The sequence below is a fragment of the Cervus canadensis genome, chromosome 5, assembly GCF_019320065.1.
Source record: "Cervus canadensis isolate Bull #8, Minnesota chromosome 5, ASM1932006v1, whole genome shotgun sequence".
NCBI lineage: Eukaryota > Metazoa > Chordata > Mammalia > Artiodactyla > Cervidae > Cervus > Cervus canadensis.
Window position 1 is genome coordinate 73,210,074 of NC_057390.1, and position 23,607 is coordinate 73,233,680.

Genomic DNA, 23,607 nt, shown 5'->3' on the forward strand with positions numbered 1-23,607 from the left:
TCTCTTCTGTCCATGGGATTCCCCGGGGGAGAATATTGGAGTTGCCATGTATAGAGGCAATAGAGGGTTGCCATGCCCTCCTCTAGGTGATCTTCCCAACCCAGGGATCGAACTCATGGCTCTTATGTATCCTACGTTGGCAGGCAGGTTCTTTATCACTAGCGCCACTTGGGAAGCCCTTACTAACATGACACCCACAGAATTTTTGTACCATGTCTTCCAATACAAGTTTCCTTTTAAATTTTATATTTAAGTGTATTTTCATTTTGATATACAGGCATAGCAGGAAACCATTCATTGAAAACAAAAATATAAGGACAGAAAAGTTGTTTGCTGTCAGAATAGTAGAGGAAATGCCATATTTAAAGGATGAATACATGGCATGGTTCTAAAATAGTAAGAATGGCTTTCAAGTATAGTTTACACATTCTTCCTTGCCAATCTTTTTTTTTAATTTGCATCAACTAATAGCTTTATTATGTTTATCAAAGTTAAGGACACAACTGTGATTTTTAATCAAAGTCTGGTTAGTAATATGAAAATGTCATTATTCTGACATTATAAAAAATGGATTTTTCTAATAGCAACTTTACATGATAGTTCACTCATATAACCCCCCATTTTTTTGGCAGAAAAGTAAAACTGAAATGCACAGAGGAGAATTAAGGTTCCCAAGATCATACATCCAGTTAGTTACATCCAGTTAGTTACTAAAGAGGGATTAGAATCCAGATTTGCTAGTACATAATTCATTTCCTGATCTGAGCTTATCTTGTAAATACTTGAACCCTCTGATACACTCTGGTTCTTAACAATATGGTGAAGGCGGTGGTTTAGTCACAAAGTCATGTCCTACCCTTGTGACCTCATGGACTGTAGCCTGCCAGGCTCCTCTGTCCATGGGATTTCCCAGACAAGAATACTGGAGTGGCTTGCCATTTCCTTTACGGGGGATGTTCCCAACCCAGGGATCAAACCTGTGTCTCATGCATTGGGGATTCTTTACTGACTGAGCCACCAGGGAAGCCTTCTTAACAATGCAGTGATGAGTATATCTCGGTATTATATTCCTAGATGTGTTTTATATTCCTCGATGTGTTCCCAGAGTAGCTGGGAACCACTTGTCAGGAGGTTTCATGTTTCTACACTGGTTTGGAGAGGGTAGGGCTTGAAGTGTGAGCTTTGAAGAATCAGGCAACCAAGAGAACAGCAACCAAGTGAATGGTCCCAAAAGAGAAACAAGTGGGAACATTTGCAGAGTAGTAAGTATACTCAGTTCAGCTGCTCAGTCATGTCCGACTCTTTGTGACGCCATGGAGTAAGTATATTAGTACGTACAGAAAAAATAATGCACAACAAATCGGGAGAAAGAAATGTGGGACTCTTGGAAACTTACTGGAGAGGAAATGCTGGCTAAGTGTAACTGATTTAAGTGAAAGCTAGCCTGGATAAATATATAAGGCACAAAAATGGATGGCAATGAAAGAGATCTTGGAATTTTTCAAGAATCTGAATTTCCAGCCTCATATCTGACACATACTTGCAATAGGGATTTATAGCCTCCTGCTGTACTCAGAAGGAGACGCACATTCCCCGTGACTTCTAAAACAAAGCTTGAATGTGGTTATTCTGAGAGCCAATATGCACTGAGCAGTATGTAGCACACAGTGCTGACTCTGGGACCATGGATTCGACCTCACAGCTCTGATCTGGACTACGGTCACAGGAGAAAAAGGAAGTAACATATCATGGATCAATGGAAGGAAATGCCAAGGACCATGAAAACAAGCAGGACTACTCTTAGCAAGGAAAAGAACCAGTGATACGCTTATAGAGAGGGAACTTGAGGGGTCCAACACTACAGATGAATAGAAAGAGAAGTTAAAAAAAAATCATCTTATCTTCCTCCTCCCCTAGGCTCTGTTTTCCATTTCCATATAAAAGGCATCAGCTAGTGCTCAGATACCATCATTAAATTACAAATGTCTTTAAAAACAGTTGTGGACCAATCTGAAACTTCCATCTCTGAAGCAAATGTATCTTCACGGAGGGTTAGGAGCAATCAAATGACAAAACAGAAGGTCTGTTGCCTGCATAAAGCATGTGGACAAGGATCAGAACTCAGGGAAGAAACCTAAGTCTGTCTTTCAAGCAAAAAGTAGGCCATTAACTTAGGTATTTAAATTGGTGCATGAACCCCACAGGGCAGAAAAAAAATCCAATGTACTCCAGAACCAAATTACAAGGTAGAAAAAGTTCAATTCACATAAATACATGGATTAACTGATCTGAGAATTGGGTTCAATTGTCACCTTTGGGAAAATCAAATCTGTCATATTAATAACAAGAGTATTAAGATGATCCTCCTATTCAAATGCTAATCACAATAAGGGCTTTTCTACATGTTATCGAGCAAAATAAAACATTTTTCAAATATAAAGATTCGGCAAACTTCGTAATACCTCAAGAGCCTTATTAAAAGTGTTCACACATTTAAATAAAATTAAATTCTAGCCTAATCACCCAGGCAGATATCTTTCCCGGTGAGGTGGCTTTCCCCCAGAGTACCATCTGAACAGCCACGCACGGGGGATTTCACAGTCATTTATCTCTCACGGCATTACAGATATTGAGTTCAGATTATTCATGTTGCAAAACTTGTGGTTTAATGATCTGGAGGCCATGTCCACACTCCTAACACCTAATCACTTTGGCCGTGTAACAGCACTGAAGAGTGCTGATATTAAAGGAAAAAAGACACTTCCTAGAATAAGACTTATTTCTGAATAAGGCTGCCAAGCCTTTTTCCCTAAGCAGAATTGTCAATTTATATTCAGAATACTACAGCCCAGATTCGTCAGGTAGTTTGAAAATAAATGACAACCTCATTAGGCAAAGAAGCTTACAGTCCTGTGCCCTCCACACTCACAGCAACAAAGCCAGAGTCTCAATTCCAGACTCTGAGTCCCTTAAAGATTGTGTTCAACTATCCAGTCTAATGATGAGAATCATGAGGTGCTCAGTAAAGTCCTGTGGATTTATTATCATCGTTATGGAAAGTGTATTCGTTAGGACAGCGAATACCCAGCTACAGAAACTAGCAACTTCTCAAGCTCTGCAGTGTAACACATTGCAGGCACATTCCCACTCTTAGTGTTGCAGAAACCAGTACTCAAGAAACCAAGCACCAGACTCGGAGAGTTGGCGAGCTCAGGTTTATTAGGCCAGCGGGCCCTGAGGAGTTAACACTCCAAGCTCTGAGGGCTGAACAAAGGGGTCACAGAGTTTTTGTAGACAGGCTACAGTGGGCAACACTAGCTGTTAACAGGCTGGTTTAAACTAAGGGGTTTCATGCACGCGGGAAGAGCAATCAAGAAGGGGCTGGGGATGCCTGACCTTTACACGGACAGGCATGATTAAGCAGGTTTGCAGGGGCTGGGCAATTGCAAAGAGCAGGACAAGGGTGAGTGAGATAAGCTCCAGTTCCTAGTATTGTAAGCCCCCACTTTCTGAGGCTGTGTGACCTATGTGATCCAGATTTTACAAGGAGCAAGCTGAGTTACAGAGGCAGAACGAGCAGGAGGCTATGTAAAATTTTAACTTTTCCTCTTCAGTACACAATCCACTTGGCTGTTCATCAGGCAGAATTCCAGTTCTTTCCATCTTGTGGCACCACCATATTTGAGGTCTTCTCTTAGTCCTTCGCTGAAGTATTTACATTCACTCAGCCAACTAATAAAAAGAGTATGCATTGATACTATCTTGGGACAAAAGAAAACAGATTGATGGGTAGGTCTCTTCTATAATACATAGACTGATTGATTTTGTTTTAGTTAAAAGGGGGGATTGCATAGGAGAACATAGGGATAATGGTAGAATACATGACAAAATTCCCAAAGGAAATCATAGTTTCAACAAGGACAATTCGAAAGTAAAAGGTTTCGCCCCATCCATCCAGTCTCCATCATCCATTGACTTACACATTGTGCACCTAGTCTGTTTCATATCCTCAGAGCTAGAGTTGAGCCTCAGCAACCCCTCTCCTTGTCCAAGAGCATCTAGGTTACTGGACAGGTGTGTGTGGAAGGGGAAACAATAAACAGAGGAATGCATTATGGTGGAAGCAAGAGCACAAAAAAGTGCAACTTCTTCTATATTCTTCCTCATTTCTGTTTTAGTCTCAGAAAGTCTTTTGTGACAACAATTTGCCTTTGAATTTTCATCTCTTGGTCTCACTCAAGAAGTATATATTGTGGATCTGCCCAAGAGCAAATATAAGAAGGAAGAACGCTTAAAATACATTGAATTAAAAAAATTAAACCTAAGTGCTTAGTCTGTAGCAAAAACAATCCAATCATCATCATCATTTTCACGAGAATTTATCCTAAAGAAATCATTCAGTGGAAGCAGAATGTTATTATAAATCAAAATGCTTATTGCAGAATCAGCTACAATAGTTAAAAAAATTAGAAATAGCCAAAATGTCCAATAATAACCTTACATTTACTGATGGGGTGTGACAGAATCATTAAAACTACACTAAGTTGGAAGATGGAAATATTTATGTCACTATTTTAATACAAGTAGACAGGGAAATGTTTCTTTCACATAGACTATATATAATACACATAACCAATGAAAGTAATTGCTTTATTAGGGTGGTGAAGTGACAGGTAATTTTTAAAAGTCAAACATTATCTTTAATATTGCTACATCAACTTCTCAGTAATTAAAACAGTTATACCATCTGCATGTGGGAGGCAAAACATACAATTTATTCATTCTGAAAAAACTGTCACTTAACAAACTCACTAGCATTTGTTATCTAGAAGGTTTTATGTTGGTTTGGTTGCATGCTCTTCCCCTCACAACTGTATTATTTTCCTTTTCACATGTTGTTGTTGTTCAGTCGCTAAGTTGTATCCCATTCTTTGTGACCCCATGAACTGCAGTACACCAGGCTCCTTTGTCCTCCATGATATCCCATTGTTTGCTCAAATTCATGTCCATTGAGTCAGTGATGCCATCCAACCATCTCATCCTCTGTCATCCTCTTCTCCTCCTGCCCTCAACCTTTCCCAGCATTGGGGTCTTTTCTAATGAATTGGTGCTTCGCATCAGATGGCCAAAGTGTTCAAACTTCAGCATTAGTCCTCGCAGTGAATATCCAGGGTTGATTTCCTTTAGGATTTACTAGCTTGATCTCTTTGCAGTCCAAGGGCCTCTCAAGTGTCTTCTCCAGCACAGTTTGAATGTATAAGTTCTTCTTTGCTCAGTCTTCTTTATGGTCCAACTCTCACATCTGTACCTGACTACTGGAAAAGCCATAGCCTTGACTATACAAACCTTTGTTGGCAAAATGATGTCTCTCCTTTTTAATATGCTGTCTAGGTTTGTCATAGCTTTCCTTACAAGGAGTAAGCATTTTTTAATTTCATGGCTGCAGTCACTGTCTGCAGTGATGTGAGAGTCCAAGAAAATAAAATCTGTCACTGCTCCGACTTTCTTCCTTACTATTTGCCAGGAAATTTTTCTATTTTTTACAATATCCTCCCCCAAACCCTAGCTTTCCCTTGCTCTCTTCCAGCATATTCTCTCCAGAATTATAAGACTCCCTTTGCCCCTCAGAAAGCTGGATTTCTGGGTTGTAGAAACATCTCGTGGGCATATTTATTCCCAGTGGTCATGATTTCAGTCTCCTCCCTAAAATTCAGAAAGTCTCTAAACCTAGGAGCACAAGCAATTGTGACTTGCTCTGAGCCATATTTAAGGCAGAAAATACACAGCAGTTTGAAGACAATGATAAATATCCTCTAGGGCTAAAAATTAAATAAGGTAAAATATGTAAGTAAACTCTTAAATTAGGAGTACTAGCTCTGGAGTACATTGCTTCAGGTCAAATTTAGATTCTTCTTCTTACAGTGATCTTGGACAATTTATTATATATTTATGTATAAGCAGAGCTGGAAAATAAATGGGTTGAAGCCATTGTGTATTTACCTAAGTTTTAAAAATTTATTTTTGATGAATTTTATCAAAATTTATTTTGATTTACAAATTACATTGCAGAGGGGATCTCCGTTAAAAAACATTTCTGTGCCTCAGCTATTTCATCATGTGAAAAAAAAAAGCAGAAGAGGAGTAGGATGAAAAGGAGCTGTGACCATACAGAGGTGGGATAAGGATTAAGTGAGATAAAGAATGTACTTGCTTAGAACCGTACTTGGCATCTATGTATATTCAAACATGTTAGCTATTTTTTTCAGTAATGGTTATGAGAATGGAAAAGATTGTGTTTTCATACATGAAAGTGAAAGTTGCTCAGTCATGTCTAACTCTTTGCAACCCCATGGACTATACAGTCCATGGAATTCCCCAGGACAGAATATTGGAGTGGGTAGCATTTCCCTTCTCCAGGGGATCTTCCCAATCCAGGGATTGAACCCAGCTCTCCCACATTGCAAGCAGATTCTTCACCAGGTAAGCCACAAGGGAAGCTCGTTTGTTTTCATATATGCCTAGATGAATTAAGTAGAACTGATTTTGAGTAAATAACAGTAAATGACATAAAGAGGCTATTCTATTCAATTACAAATATTACTGAACACCTATGATGTATACAGCATTCTGTTTGGCACCGGACATAAGACTGAATTATGTGGGGAAACTTATTCTTACAGATATTTTGAATAGCTATCAAGGTTTCTCTTTTTTCACTACCTCTCAACAGAACTTACAACGATGCTTTGAACAGGTTCTGTGCTCAATGTAAGTGTGCTTAGAGGATTTTGGCAGATGTGTATATGAAGAAGAAGTTGGTAAACAGTTTCTGATATTAGAATATTTCTGGTATTAAAATGGCTTTAGAATTGCATAGAGCAAAGTCATGATTTTATGTATATATTATGCATATTTATTTAAGCAGATTATGACTAATGCTTCTAGGGTATTGTTGTCCACTATCTACTGAACTCAGACTCCTTCCCTTAGCCCGAATTCAGATGTTTCTGGACATGCTATTGGGCTGAATTAGCATGAAGTAGACTACTAGTCAGAATTGCCCTGTGAGGACCACCAACCATGCCTGGATCACTATCTAAAGAATTGCAATAGGGCTGAGAGACCAGATGTGGAAAAACAGAAGAGCAGGGAATAGGATACTTTCCTGCAGCTTTCTCAGAATGCACAGGGCTTGGTGGATAATCATAGTAGAGTCCTTCAACTCTCAATCATCTTTACTACAGAAAACCCAACATCCTGTTTGCTTCCTTCCTTCCTTTCCTGCCAGTGGCTCAGCTAGTAAAGAATCAGCCTGAAATGAGGGAGACCTGGATTTGATCTCTGGGTTGGGACGATCCCCTGGAGCGGGGAATGGCAACCCACTCCAGTATTCTTGACTGGAGAATTTCACGGACAGAGGAGCCTGGAGGCTACAGTCTGTGGGGTTGCAGAGTCGGACATGACTGAACACCTAATAGTTTCACTTTACTTTCACTACCATCAGCCTTTTAAGTTCCTCCATACAGCAGTCAATTCTCTTTTATAATAACTCTCTATCCTTTCAATGATCTCTACTACCTCCAGGAGATGAAAACTGATTCAATACACCTTGAAAGATCTTGCTTTTCAGAGACTCAATATTTTTCATTCAAAGGCTCAGTCTTTCAGCTTCATGTTCTTTTCCATCAGTGATGGAAAAATGGAAAAATAAACAAAAGGCTAGGTAGGTATCTTTGGGTATCTACCATAAGGATCAAGCAGGGGCTAGTCATTTATAGATGTTATCTAGAATAATCCTCACAAAACTGAATCAGCTGTTATTCTCCTTATGTGCAGATAACGGGTCAGAGTTTCAGAGAGATTAAGTGATTGCCCAAGCAATTCTGAATGAAACTAACCATTCAAGCTTTCAACCAAATTGTATCAAACCCAACAGTATTTTGTTTACATTAAACCTACCTCAGACCCTTTGTTCCTCATGGAAGGATGAAACTGCCGATCTTGGGTATGGCAGATTCAATTCTCTTAAAGAAAGCCTATGAGATTTTATTGTGAGAACTTTGCTAGGGAATCAGCAAATATTTTATAACGAAAAAAAGGTTTGAGATGTGTATGTGTATAGGCATGTGCTAAATCTGAGGTCCCTATAAATTACTGTCCCTCTTATATTATAAATAATTTGAAAATATTTGTGTACTTTTTAAAATAGATTTTAAGATTTTTATTGCTTTTCTATCCTTAGGAATTGAGGGAAAGAAAATGGTCTCTACAGTGTTGACTTCTTTAGCAATCCTCCAAAGAAACATAAAATGTGACCTATACTTCCTTAGCCAAAACTAAATATAAAATCTGCCACCCTGAGCTGAATAGTCCTTATGCTAACTCTTGGAAAGGAATAGCCCATTTCCTCTCGATTCCATCTGGATCTTTCTATTCAGCTGAGATTAATGGATTCCTATAATGAGTCACCCTGTCAGTGTCTTGTTATTTAGCAGTAGAGTTAAAAAGAAAATCCTTCCACTTCTTCTTATAACAATTAAATTCCTTAACTGGAAAATACATTGAAGAGGAAGATATAAAGTTATGAAAATTAGAAGATATTTCTCTTCCAGTTTAACAGTAGGGATATTTGATGAGGTGTGATTCCAAAATGGCCACATTTTAATGGGTTCAGACACAACTGAGTGTCTATGAATTGAACTTGGTGTTTACTACAGCAGTTTAGTAAGATATTATGACCTTTCCTTTACATATTTGGCTAATGCACCACATATGTGATTAATGTTTGTGAGTTGTGTATACAGGGATGTGTGTTTGTCAACTCTATTTTCTTTTTTGAAACACAATGGGTGATGACAATAAAAATATTATTTATGGACTACAAGAAATGAGAGCCCCTAAAATACAGGGATCCCAAATTTATGCCCTATTTTTTTTAATGTTTCTAATTGACTCTCTGAAGAATTAGACTCAAGATGAAAGAAAAGGAGGACTAGGACTTCTCTGAGTGCCTATGATTCACAGGAACAGATCTTTTATGTTGGCTGTAATAATGTCATTTCAGGTGATGACCAGAGAGAAAGGAAAAAGAGGCAAGAAGGGCCACAAGCAACCTTTCAGGATAGGTGTGTTGGTGAGTCCAAGCAATGGAATAGAAATAAGAATACCTAGAATGTAAAACTCACAGTGAAGCATTAAGACAAACTGGAGACAAATCTTCCACAGATAAAAGAAAGTTATATCACTTAAAGCATGTTACCTGGAAAAAAATATCTCAGTGTACAACCCACAAGAATGCATGATACAAAAAGATGGAAGCCCAGCACGTTTTTCTGGAGCAGTTTCAATAATATTCAACACTAAATGTCTCAGCAATTTTAATAAATGTTACATGTGTTAGGCTAAGATATTCAGAGTCAGTTTTTGGAAAGTTGAATATTTAAAAAATAATGACTTATCTCCAGAAGAAGAACACAGAGAGTTAGTCTGAGATACTGATATCAGAAGAATGGTTGAACTCATAAATCTTTGCATGTGACACTGGCAAGACTATTTCCAAGGAAAGAGGCATATTCCCTAAGAAATAAATTAACTCCAAAAAGGCTAAAACTGATAGTGACATGGAAAAGAGAGCCCATGACAATTGATTCCCACCCTTTTGGAAATGAAGAAAGTTGTTGGGTGTCTAATACTTAAAGGGTCTTCTGTGGTAGAGGGAAGTGTAGTGGAAAAGTGATAATGTTTATGTAAGCCTCATATCAAGCAAAGTGTAATCTTATAGACACAGATTCAGGATATTAAAAAACAATATGATGGTTGTCTTTCCAACCAGAGTTGAATGACCCACTGGTCACAATGTGTGATGTGTTATTCATTTTATATATTGTTAAATTCAGTATGCTGATATTTATTTTTAATAATATTTGCATCATTATCACAAAGAATATTGGTCTACAGCTTTATTTTCTTGTAATATCTTTGTCTGGTCTTTTTATCAGGGTAATTCTGGCCTTAAAGCATGAGTTAAGAGCTGTTCTCTCTTCTTTTTGGAAGAGTTTTGTAGAATTGGCAGTATCTCTTCCTTATAAATGTTCAGTGGAATTCACCAATGAGTCCAACTGGGAGTAGAATTTTCTGTGCAGTAAGATGTTTTTAGTAGAAATCACATTACTGTGGTTGAGATAGAGCTATTATATTTCTTCTTAAATTAGGTTTTCTAGATTGAGTCATTTAAGGAATGTGTCCATTTATCCTAAGTTGTAGAAATCATTGGCATGAAGTTGTTCAAAATATTATTGTATTAACATTTTAATATGTGTAGAATGTGTGCCAATGTCACTTCTCTCAAATCCAATATTGACAATTTTGTATCCTTTCTTTTACTTTTCTGATTAGTCTGGTTAAAGATTTGTCAATTTTGAAAATTGTTTTCAAGCACCAGAAAAAAAGAAACATTTGGCTTTAATTTCTTTCTCTATTTTTCTCGGTATTCTAGTATACTGACTTCTGCTCCAATATGTATTCCATCCTTTTTCTTTTTATAACTTACTCTGCACTTTGTTTGCTCTTAATTTCCTAGTTCCTTAAGGTTGAAATTAAGGTCATTGACTTTATACATCTCTCTTTTTCAACAGAGATATTAACACTATAAATTCTCTTCTATTGCTTAAACTTTATATATAAATTATGTGTATATTTATTTACATACATTCTGATATGTTGTACTTTTATTTGCATTTAGGTCAAAATGTTTTCTAATTTCTTACTTGCTCCTTCTCTGACATACCTTATAAAAAGCATGGTATTGAGTTTCCTAATATTTAGATATTTTCTAGAGATCTTTCTATTTCTGAATTCTGATTTAGTTTCTTTGGTCAGAGACCATATTTTTATATGAATTTAATTCTTTTAAATTAATCAGACCTATCTAAAACCAGAATATGTTTTTCCCTAGTAAATGCTCCATATGCATCTGAAAAGAAAACATGTTCTGCTGTTGTAAGGTGGAGTATTCTGTAAAGTTCAGGTTGGTTGACTGTTGTGATGGTTAATTTTATGCATCAGCTTGACTGGGTAAAGAGATGTCCGGAGAACTGGTGAAGCATTATGTATATCAGGTGTATCTGTGAGGGTGTTTCTGGAAAACTTTCAAAACCGACAGACTAAAGATGGACTTTTTTTGGGGGGGGTGTTAGTTCTAAAAGGTCTTGTAGGTCTTCATAGAACCGTTCAACTTCAGCTTCTTCAGTGTTACTGGTTGGGGCATAGGCTTGGATTACTGTGATATTGAATGGTTTGCCTTGGAAACGAACAGAGATCATTCTGTCGTTTTTGAGATTGCATCCAAGTACTGCATTTCGGACTCTTTTGTTGACCATGATGGCTACTCCATTTCTTCTAAGGGATTCCTGCCCACAGTAGTATATATAATGGTCATCTGAGTTAAATTCACCCATTCCAGTCCATTTTAGTTTGCTGATTCCTAGAATGTCAACATTGACTCTTGCCATTTCCTGTTTGACCACTTCCAATTTGCCTTGATTCATGGACCTAACAATCCAGGTTCCTATGCAATAGTGCTCTTTACAGCATCGGACCTTGCTTCTATCACCAGTCACATCCACAACTGGGTATTGTTTTTGCTTTGGCTCCATCCCTTCATTCTTTCTGGAGTTATTTCTCCACTGATCTCCAGTAGCATATTTGGCACCTACTGACCTGGGTAGTTCCTCTTTCAGTATCCTATCATTTTACCTTTTTATACTGTTCATGGGGTTCTCAAGGCAAGAATACTGTAGTGGTTTGCCATTCCCTTCTCCAGTGGACCACATTCTGTCAGACCTCTCCACCATGACCCGACCGTCTTGGGTGGCCCCACACGGCATGGCTTAGTTTCATTGAATTAGACAAGGCTGTGGTCCTGTGATCAGATTGCCTAGTTTTCTGTGATTATGGTTTTAGTGTGTCTGCCCTCTGATGCCCTCTCACAGCACCTAGCGTCTTACTTGGGCTTCTCTTACCTCGGATGTAGGGTATCTCTTCACGGCTGCTCCGGCAAAGTGCAGCTGCTGCTCCTTACCTTGGACGAGGGGTATCTTCTCACGGCCGCCCCTCCTGACCTTGAAGGTGGAGTAGCTCCTGTCAGCATCCTGAGCCCCACAGCAGCCGCTCCTTGGAGCTGGGGTTGCTCCTCTCGGCCGCTGCCCCTGACCTTGGGCATGCGGTAGCTCTTCTTGGCCACCGCCCCTCACCTCGGAGGTGGGGTAGCTCCTCTCAGCCGTCGCCCCTGACCTCGGATGTGGGGAAGCTCCTTTTCATTATAGGGGACTGGAATGCAAAAGTAGGAAGTCAAGAAACACCTGGAGTAGCAGGCAAATTTGGCCTTGGAGTATGGAATGAAGCAGGGCAAAGGTTAATAGAGTTCTGCCAAGAGAACACACTGGTCATAGCACACACCCTCTTCCAACAACACAGGAGAAGACTCTACACATGGACATCACCAGATGGTCAACACCGAAATCAGATTGATTATATTCTTTGCAGCCAAAGATGGAGAAAAACAAGACCAGGAGCTGACTGTGGCTTAGATCATGAACTCCTTATTGCCAAATTCAGACTTAAACTGAAGAAAGTAGGGAAAACCACTAGACCATTCAGGTATGACCTAAATCAAATACTTTATGACTATACAGTGGAAGTGAGAAATAGATTAAAGGGACTAGATCTGATAGACAGAGTGCCTGATGAACTATGGACAGAGGTTTGTGACATTGTACAGGAGACAGGGATCAAGACCATCCCCATGGAAAAGAAATGAAAAAGGCAAAATGGTTGTCTGAGAAGGCCTTACTAATAGCTGTGAAAAGAAGAGAAACAAAAAGCAAAGGAGAAAAGGAAAGACATTCCCATTTGAATGCAGAGTTCCAAAGAATAGCCAGGAGAGATAAGAAAGTATTCCAATGCAAAGAAATAGAGGAAAACAACAGAATGGGAAAGACTAGAGATCTCTTCAAGAAAATTAGACATACCAAGGGAAAATGTCAGGCAAAGATGGGTTCGATAAATGACAGAAATGGTATGGACCTAACAGAAGCAAAAGATATTAAGAAGAGGTGGCAAGAATACACAGAAGAACTGTACAAAAAAGATCTTCACGAGCCAGATAATCACAATGGTGTGATCACTCAGCTAGAGCCAGACAGCCTGGAATGTGAAGTCAAGTGGGCCTTAGAAAGCATCACTACGAACAAAGCCAGTGGAGGTGATGGAATTCCAGTTGAGCCATTTCAAATCCTAAAAGATGATGCTGTGAAAGTGCTGACTCAATATGCCAGCAAATTTGGAAAACTCAGCAGTGGCCACAGGACTGGAAAAGGTCAGTTTTCATTCCAATCCCTAAGAAAGGCAATCTGAAAAAATGCTCAAAGTACCTCACAATTGCACTCATCTCACACACTAGTAAAGTAGTGCTCAAAATTCTCCAAGCCAGGCTTCAGCAATATGTGAATTGTGAACTTCCAGATGTTCAAGCTGGTTTTAGAAAAGGCAGAGGAACCAGAGATCAAATTGCCAACATCTGCTGTATCATCAAAAAAGCAAGAGAGTTCCAGAAAAAAACATCTATTTCTGCTTTATTGACTATGCCAAAGCCTTTGACTGTGTGGATCACAATAAACTGTGGAAAATTCTGAAAGAGAGGGGAATACCAGACCACCTGACCTGCTTCTTGAGAAGCCTGTATGCAGGTCAGAAAGCAACAGTTAGAACTGGACTTGGAACAACAGACTGGTTCCAAATAGGAAAAGGAGTACGTCAAGGCTGTATATTGTCACCCTGCTAATTTAACTGATATGCAGAGTACATCATGAGAAACACTGGGCTGGAAGAAGCACAAGCTGGAATCAAGATTGCCGGGAGAAATATCAATAACCTCAGATATGCAGATGACACCACCCTTATGGCAGAAAGTGAAGAGGAACTAAAGAGCCTCTTGATGAAAGTGAAAGAGGAGAGTGAAAAAGTTGGCCTAAATCTCAACATTCAGAAAACTAAGATCATGGCATCTGGTCCCATCACCTCATGGGAAATAGATGGGGAGACAGTGGAAACAGTGCCAGGCTTTATTTTGGGGGGCTCCAAAATCACTGCAGATGGTGACTGCAGCCATGAAATTTAAAGATGCTTACTCCTTGGAAGGAAAGTTATGACCAACCTAGATAGCATATTAAAAAGCAGAGACATTACTTTGCCAACAAAGGTCCGTCTGGTCTAGGCTATGGTTTTTCCAGTGGTCATGTATGGATGTGAGAGTTGGAATGTGAAGAAAGCTGAGCGCTGAAAAATTGATGCTTTTGAACTGTGGTGTTGGAGAAGACTCTTGAGAGTCCCTTGGACTGCAAGGAGATCCAACCAGTCCATCCTAAAGGAGATCAGTCCTGGGTGTTCATTGGAAGGACTGATGCTGAAACTGAAACTCTAGTACTTTTGCCACCTCATATGAAGAGTTGACTCATTGGAAAAGACCCTGATGCTGGGAGGGATTGGGGTTAGGAGGAGAAGGTGGCGACAGAGGATGAGATGGCTGGATGGCATCCCCGACTCGATAGGCATGAGTTTGAGTAAACTCCGGGAGCTGGTGATGGACAGGGAGGCCTGGCATGCTGCAATTCATGGGGTCGCAAAGAGTTGGACATGACTGAGCGACTGAACGGAACTGAAAGATGGACTTCTTGATGCAGATAAGCATCAACCAATCCACTGACAGCCTGAATAGAACAAAAAGTTGAAGAAAGGACAAAGCTGCTCTTTGCTTGAACCAGGACATCCAGCCTCTCCTGTCCTTGAACTTCAGCACTTCTGTTTCTCTGGCCTTTTGACTTCAGAATGGGACTTAGACCATTAGCAACTCCCCTGGTTCTTAAGGCTTTATATTTGGACTGAAACTAGAGTACTGGCTTTCCCAGGCCTCCATCCTGAAGATGGCAGATTATGGGACTTCCAGACTCCATAACTGTGAGCCAATCATGCACAGTAAGCCTTTTCTATATATCTACACATACATATTGCTTCTATTTCCATGGAGAGTTCTAATATAATTGCATTATTGAAATCTTTTATATACATAATGATTTTCCTTTTACTTTTTAAAATCTACTGTTGAAGTAGGAATATTGAAACATTTAAATATAATTGTGGTGTGTCTATTTCCTCTTTCAGTTCTATCATGTTTACACGTGCATTTTGACGCTCTATTTTTTGGAACATAAATGTTTGGGATTGTTACGACCTCTCAATGAATTGATTGATCCTTTTGCCATTATGAAATAACCTCTGTTCCCCCAATAATATCTGTTTGGCACTGTGGTCAAATTCATGTGATGCTAATACAGCTACTAGAGCTTTCTTCTGGTTAATGTTATTATGATATACCTTATTCTATCCTTTTATTTTCAACTTCTTTATGTCATTATATTTAAAGTGTAATGGGTCTTATTCAAACTGATAATCTCTGCATTTTAATTGGGAGTTTTCAACCATTCACATTCAACATGATTTTGTTATGATTAAGTTTAGGTCTAACACCTTGAAAAAATAATTCTTGCATATACTTTATCTACCTTTTGAGTATTTGGAAGATAAATTCAGTTTCCTTTTACTCCATCTTGACCAGATGTGGAAGTTATTTCACTGGATTTTAATTGCATGTTTACATTTCTACCTCATACTTGAAGTCATTAACACATTAAGAGCAGAAAATGCTTTATTCATCTTTCTTGCACTTTTGATATTATTAGAACTTCATAACTAGAATCTAAAAGTGGCTATAATTGTGTAGCAAACAATGGAATGAATACATTAATTTATTCATTTTTAACCTGGGAGGATCCATTCCAAATGAATGCTTTATCCTAAAGTTAACTTCTCATTGAAAGATCATAAACATCATCTGGGTTTGAAAGTGTGTTTCTATTCTATGGTCTCAGACTCTGCTTTTAACTTTAAAGCCATACTGGGAGGGTGAGATGGGTAGGGGGGATACTTGGATTTGAATTGATATATTATTAGAAGAGATTTTTTATCAAATGTACCACAGGTATTCCAGTGAGAGTGTTAGGGCATCAGATGTATTTTTCAACAGGATGTAAGAGAGAAAACTAGCATCAGTTACTTGTCTGATTACTTCTTCTCTTACAGAATAAGATGCTTACTATAAGCTGCATAAATACTGTTGATACTGGAGAGAAAAAAGGAGTATCTGCCATGCACAGTCATTGCACTGGATTCTGAAATACTGGTCTTAGCCTTTCCAAATCCCAAACATGGCACACTATAGAATCAGATGAGCAACTTGACCTGTCTCAATTAGTCAGGATTTTTAAAACAGTAACATTAATCTGAAAAGTACCTTCAAAGATTAAAAAGCAGTTGAATCAAATTAAGTTAAAATGATTACAAATTTCTGAATTCAGGTATTAAAATTAATTGAACTGTATAAATATTAATGCAGTTAACATGCTTTTAATTCTTTTAATTAACAATTTTTTGTGTTCACTGTAGTATAACAAAATATAAGATGCTTGGATTTATTCATTAAGTCTCAAATCAAACTTTGCTATAAATCTGGACTGGTACTGACTAGAAATTTTAAGGGGGATAATGGCACACATTTCATATTTAGAAGAAGTTGTGGAAAAGACATCCTTAAAGAGTGCTTTTTCTAAAAGAAAAAAGAATGTGAATTTCCCTCCTTAAAAACTTGGAGAATTTGAGCAAAAGATGAAAAATGGTTCTTTCTTCATACACTGAAACCACAGGCAAGAGAGAATAGTTGAGCCATCTTAGGAGCTGTAGAGTGAAAAAAATGAGTTCCTAAAAGTAGATAATTCTAGTTTGGTTGTTCAGTTAAAGCAACTGAAGGGAAATGGATGGATGGATGGATAGATAGGTGACAGATAGAGATAGAAGGAAATAGAGACACACATACACATATTTGAAGCATTATGAATTGGCTAACATATAGTTAAATTTTTATAATTCAAGGTATGTGAAAGGCAAAATTGTAATTGGACATCTTTTATCACAAATTACTTAAAAGTAAGATTGAGTTCTGTAGACTATGAAGCCATGTGAACACTTATTCTGTTGCATCAACTTGCTGAGCTACTGCCACTGCTGCTCTAGCATGTAATTTATTAATAGTAATATTAAGCAATATTCCCTTGATTTCCATAACTGTAGTTTCCCAGGACAGTGTGATTCTGTGAATAAGCTAGGATAATGATAGTTGTCATTTGTATTCATCACTTTGGAAGCTGCTCCCAAAATAGAACTACTGGAAATAGTTACCATGTCTGATTTGTGTGTTCAAGATGTTATAATTTTGAGAAATTCTGGCCCTATTATGGTCCACAGTCTGTTGGTCTCCTACCAACAACACTGAAGCTTACCTAAACCAAGGTTTCAAGGGACTCGTCCCAAAGGCTTGAAATCACTCAAAGGTACCCTTCCCAATTTCCCTGGAGTGAAGCTGCTCTGCAAAGCACATTTCCCCAACTAGCCACACACACTGGCAGTATAGTTTACATGCACAAGAACTCTGAGCCCCAGAGTTTCCTTCCCTGAGGGATATGTTTCAGGTTTTGCTTTAACTGCATCACGCTGCTCCCTCCTGTTTGAAGGTCCTGGCCTCCCACTGTGGTATACTAGCATGTCACTGAGGAGGAAAGTGACATTCTGAGAGCAGCTCTTGAATGAGGAAGACCTGGGGAACTGTGGTAGGAAGGGCCGTTTACAAATGTCAAAGATGATTATTCCCTAGGACATAAAATCAAGGTCAATAGAGAGCATAAATCTTGTCTTTCTGCACTGAGAGTTTTATTGTGCTCCCCACCAGTTACTGCAAATCAAATTTTCATTGGAATCCCATTAGGAGTGTGGCTCACCCTAATTTCTGAGCTTGAGAATTATCAGGGAACAAAATCTTTGTACTCCTTTTGGGCTCAGATGCAAATACAGTATGCATATGGAAGAGGCATTTCAGTACAATGAGAAAGTCTGTTTCTTTTCAACTGAAAAAACAATCTACAAGAAGACATATTTCTCTCCAAACATTAAGAAACAACTGAGCTGAGTTGCAAAATACCTTCTCTTCTCTTCTCTTTCCAGAACATGAAAAACTGCAGAGATTCCAAGCCCAGAGCCAACCTTTTTCAGGACTCGGGGGGTGGGGAGGGATGGCGGGGGGAACCCAGTCTGGGTACATTGTCACTGTAAATGCTATGGGTGCATGCTACAATGCTTAAACTAAAAAGAGAATGCCTCTGCACCTTTGTCCACCCTTATTGTTATCGGCAAAATACACCCCAAGTTTAAAGGGCCACCTCCAGCCTTTCCTTCATTCTTTTTCCAAATCTTTACAGATTGCATCCAGACACTGTGTACACACACATTTCCTAAACACTGTCAAATGAAGTGGTCAGTTTTCTCAATTAAAAGAAAAAAAAATTTGTATCAGACACATTGTATGCTTGAATCGATAATGTCTGAATCAACAAACGATTTTACAATAGCCCTGGCTTTCTACCTGTGTTTTGTCTCAGACACTTTTCATCAGTTAAAGCCAGTGAGATGACTTGAATAAACCAGGGGGCTCTGGCTGAAATGCTCTTGGAGATCGTTAAGCAGACCTCCCGCCACCCACATGCTTCCCTTCTGCTCAATACTGCTATAACTTAAACTTATCCAAAAAATAAAGTCTATTAAGAAAATCAAACTGGTCCTAAAATAATAAAAACATTTGAAATAAAATGTAAATTTAAAAAATAACCTTTTCTCTCTGAATACTATTCTGATTTTTAATTTTTTTCCATTGCTTTAATCTGGTAAATTTTAAAAAAATTTACCACTTTAACTATTTTTTAAGTGTACAGCTCTACTGTCTGTTGGGCTGTCCTGGTGGTTTAGACTGTAACAAATGTGCCTGCAATTCGTGGGCAGATTTGTGGATCCAGGTTCCATCCCTGGGTCAGGAAGATCTCCTGGAGAAGGGAATGGCAACCCACTCCAGTACTCTTGCATGGAGAATTCCACGGACAAAGAAGTCTGGTGGGCTATAGTCTATTGGGTCACAAAGAGTCAGACATGACTGAGCCACTAACAGACAGATACACACACAGTTCTACGGCATTAAGTGTATTCACGTTGTTGTGCAACCATTACCATATCCATCTCCAGAATGCTGTAATCGTCCACAAGTGAACTCTGTACCCATCTACCCTCCCCCAGTCTCTGACAGCCACCCTTCTACTTTCTGTCTTTGTGAATTTGATTATTTGGAAATGGCAACCCACTCCAGTATTCTTGCCTGGGAAATTCCATAGGCAGAAAAGTTTGGTGGGCTACAGTCCATGGGGTTGCCAAAGAGTCTGACATGAGTTAGAGACTAAACAACTTTCCAGGTACCTCATGTAAGTAGAATCATATAATATTGTCCTTTGTGACTTTTTTTCACCTAGCATGCTGTCAAGATCCACTCATGTTGTAGTGTGTCAGAAGTTACTTTCTTTTTTATAAAATGCTGAACAACATTTCATTGTATGTATATACCACATTTTGTTTATCTATTGGTCCATCAATGAACGCTTCAGGTGCTTCATTATGATTTTTTTAACCATGTGTAACTTTAAAATCATATACAATAAAGATGAAAGAACCTTATATCATCAACATTTCTTTTTTAAAAAAGAACACATTCTGGGCCATAAATCATACCTTAATAAAAGGAGCGAGACAGAAAAGAGATAAAAAGAAAAAAAGAAATGACCATATTTTACCAGCATGAAAAGACTTAGTTATTCATTCAAATATCAAAGTGGAGGAGATATGACTTAGAGATTCTAGGAGGTTATTATGTGACTATTGTAAACTTAATGGAGCTTTATACAATGTCTATTTTCTAATAATGGATGATATTATTCCCACATTTTCCACCTTTCTCCTCTCTAAACTCTCTTCTTGCTTTTATGTCTGTACCTCACTTAGGATGCCTGCCCTTTCCCCCATGTATTTTGAAAATATCTCAGATCATATCTCTTGTAAAAAGCCTGACACAAGCACAAATATCTGCCTACCCTGATCTTGCCTTCTTTATTCTACAAATATGCGTTGATGACTACATGTGACAAGCTGTTGACTAAGTGATCAGGGTTAAGAGCTATACCTTGTTTGACTTTCTCATACATGTCACATGCATTGAGAAACACGATTTCTCATATACATATTCACTAATTGCTTCATGTGTCTTATTCCCGTTTAGTCTCCTCTACAATGTTTCACATAAGATTGGGCCAGAGTTAGTACTCAATACACATTTTTAAATTAAATTTTTGTTTCAGTATAATTGATTTGCAATGTTGTGCTAATTTCTGCTGTATAGCATAGTGAGTCAGTCACACGTATACATATATCCACTCTTTTATTTTTTTAGATTCTATTCCCATATAGGTCATCACGGAGGTTTTTTTTGTTTTTTTTTTTTTTTTAACACACAAACACACACATATGCATGAAAGTTGAAGTTGAAAGTGTTAGTCAGTCAGTTGTGTCCAACTCTTTGCAACCCCATGAACTAGAGCTCACCAGGCTCCTTTGTCTGTGGAATTCTCCAGGCAAGAATAAGGGAGTGGGTAGCCATTTTCTCCTCCAGGAGATCTTCCAGACCCAGGGATTGGATCCAGGTCTCTTGCATTGCAGGTGGATTCTTTATTGCCTGAGCCACCAAGGAAATATATATTCTTTTTCAAATTATTTTCCCAATTATCTTGTTACACAATATTGGGAAGAGTTCCCTGTGTTATACAAGGTTTCCACTGAAATAGAGCAGTGCATATATGTCAACCCCAAACTCCCCAACTATCCCTCCCCCTACTGGGATAGTTGCTGGGAACCACAAGTTTATTCTCTAAGTCTGTTGTTGTTCAGATGCTAAGTCACGTCCAACTCTTTATGATATCATGAACTGCAGCACACCAGGCTTCCCTGTCCTTCACTATTTCCCTGAGTTTGCTGGAACTCATATCCATGGAGTCAGTGATGCGATACAACCATCTCATTCTGTCTCCCTTTTTCCTCTTCAATCTTTTCCAGCCAGCATCAGTCTTTTCCAATGAGTCTGTCTCCATCCTATAAATAATTTATTTGCATCACTTTTCTTTTTGAAGATTATGTATATAAGTGAAATCATATGACATTTCTCTTTCTCTGACCCACTTCACTCAGCATGACAATCTCTAGGTCCATCCATGTTGCTGCAAATGATATTCCATTCTTTTTAATAGCTGAATAATATTCCATTGAATATATGTACCACATCTTCTGGTCACTAGTATGTTTGCTTGGCCTAAGTTCACAAGCTACCTCTCTAGTAAATGATAGAACACTCTATTGTAAACTGTGTATAAAATCTAATAGGTTAACTTATGTGATGGTAACAGAATGGTTTAGCTCTGAGGATCCATTCTTATTACCTGACAAATTGTAAATTTAAGCATTCATTTCCCAAAGCTCCTGAAAAGTATTGACAATATACTGTAAGTGATTCACAGCAGGGTCGACATTTTTAGATGCTTTGGTCAGAGCTTGAACTACAGGAAGAGACTCTGAAACCTGATGCTCTTTGTGGTGCCCAGCACCAACTCCAATCAGCTAAGGGTAAATAAAAGCATAAGGAGGCCTCTTCACTGAAAGGGTAGGGTGTGCCATGACTCGGAGCTCAATGTATGATGGGATAGGACAAGATCATGAATATCTAAAATCCCACTCACTTTTTATTTACACATCCACTTCCTGAAGAAATCCTAGGTTTCTGTTTTTCCTGGGCCCCTCTGTAAACTATGTGGAAGGGGGACTGCGCTAAAAGAAGCTAGAACAACTGGGCTGACTTCAGGTTCACTATACTCAACCTGTTGGAATACTCCATCAGTTTGAGAATTGTTTTCCTCTTGAAAATAGGTTCAGTAAGTGTTTCTTATCTTTTTTGAAGTCACGCAAAATTAAATGTGATAATGAATGTAAAACTTCTTTAAAATCTGTGAATGTCTGTGTGCATACAAGAGAAGTCAGTTCACATATTGTCTACGAGGCAAAGACTTAAAGGATGGAAATAATGGATATAAGATACTACAGATTTTAAATATTGTTTCCATTCCATCAACATTCGATCTCATACTCTTGCCTAAAGAGTGCCCCCTGTCAAAAAAATACCAGATCACTAGGATGGAAAGAGATGTAGGTCATGGCAGGAAGCACATAGGAATCCTCTAGATTTGAAGAACGGGTACTTTTTGATAGTAACCTGTGCAAAGATTCAGATAGGTCTCTCTGGATACGTGTAACTAGGACAGAGTAATAGATGACATTTGCTGAACATATACAACTGCTAGACACGGTAATGATATAGATAGCAAATATTTAGTAGGCCCTACCTTGTATCAGGTACTGTCTTAATCACTTTATACACATTATTTTATCAAAATATCATAGCAATGGTAGCAGTCAGTGAATAGTAATAGACTACATTACTTATATGGATTCCAAAGCCTAGAGAAGTTGAGGAGCTTGCCCAAGTTCCCTCAGCTAGAATGTGGCAGAGCTAGACTTCCAAACCAGGCTCTTGGATTGCAGAAACTATGCTAAACATTTTTCTGTTCCCAAGATAACAGGGCAAAGCAGAAGCCTGGCTGAGTGAGGAATGGATTAAAAAGTTTCTGTAAAATGGCAGCTGCTGAGTATTTCCATCTTCTGCTCTAAACCCTAAGTATAGACAGTTACAGCCAAGAGAAAGAAATATTAAGAAAAGTCCCAGGGTTTTCCTGAAAGGAATAAAAGATTGGTAGTGACACAGCAAATCTGGCTATCCAGCATTAAATTCACCAGGATGAACAGAAGCTCTTATTCTCTGGTAAACATGACAAGCTAAGGTATATGAGCTTAAAGAGAAAACTAAGAAGTCATCTGAGTACAATTTTTAAAATAGAATATCAATGTACAGAACAATGTATATACACTGTGATTGAGAAAGACAGAAAACAGAGGTTAACATTTAAAGAGTAAATAGAATGACTCTCTTAAAAGAGCTAGGATAGGATATGTTGATGACATTAGGCAGCAATAAACAGTTATAAATAAGAAGCAAATAGATTTTTTGGCTATAATAATATAAATATATTTTTAAAATCACAAATGGTAGACAAATTAACAGAATTGATAGAGCCACAAAATAAATGAGTGAACAGAAAGATCAGACCCAGGAACTTATTTAGAAGGCATCAGAAAGTCATTAAGTAATGGAAAACACAGAAGTTAATAAACATAGATGATAAAAATATAACATCATCAACAATTTGTCACAGTACCACAAAGAAAACAAATGAAGAAGTGGAAACAGATAATGCACCAGAATTTCTCAGGATTTAAAAATATAAACACCTAAGAGAAAGGACTTTAAAATGTATAAAACAGTATAAATAATGGAAGATCCACACACATGTGTGATAGGGAATATTTTAATAATATTCTAAATACTTCCAGTGAGTGAAGTTATGTTAAAGA

The 23,607-nt window shown here is 38.2% G+C and overlaps 2 long non-coding RNA genes across 3 annotated transcripts in view; one reads left to right on the top strand and one right to left on the bottom strand.

The window, feature by feature from the left end:
* Nucleotides 1-23,607, bottom strand: part of LOC122442021 — a 157,290-nt gene that overhangs the window by 126,044 nt on the left and 7,639 nt on the right. The window lies entirely within an intron of this gene.
* LOC122442020 overlaps nucleotides 19,403-23,607 on the top strand; it is a 39,280-nt gene continuing 35,075 nt past the window's right edge. For both annotated transcript variants that reach the window (XR_006269527.1, XR_006269528.1), the window contains exon 1: nucleotides 19,403-19,466. This is a non-coding gene — a long non-coding RNA (uncharacterized LOC122442020). The remainder of the gene's footprint in view (nucleotides 19,467-23,607) is intronic.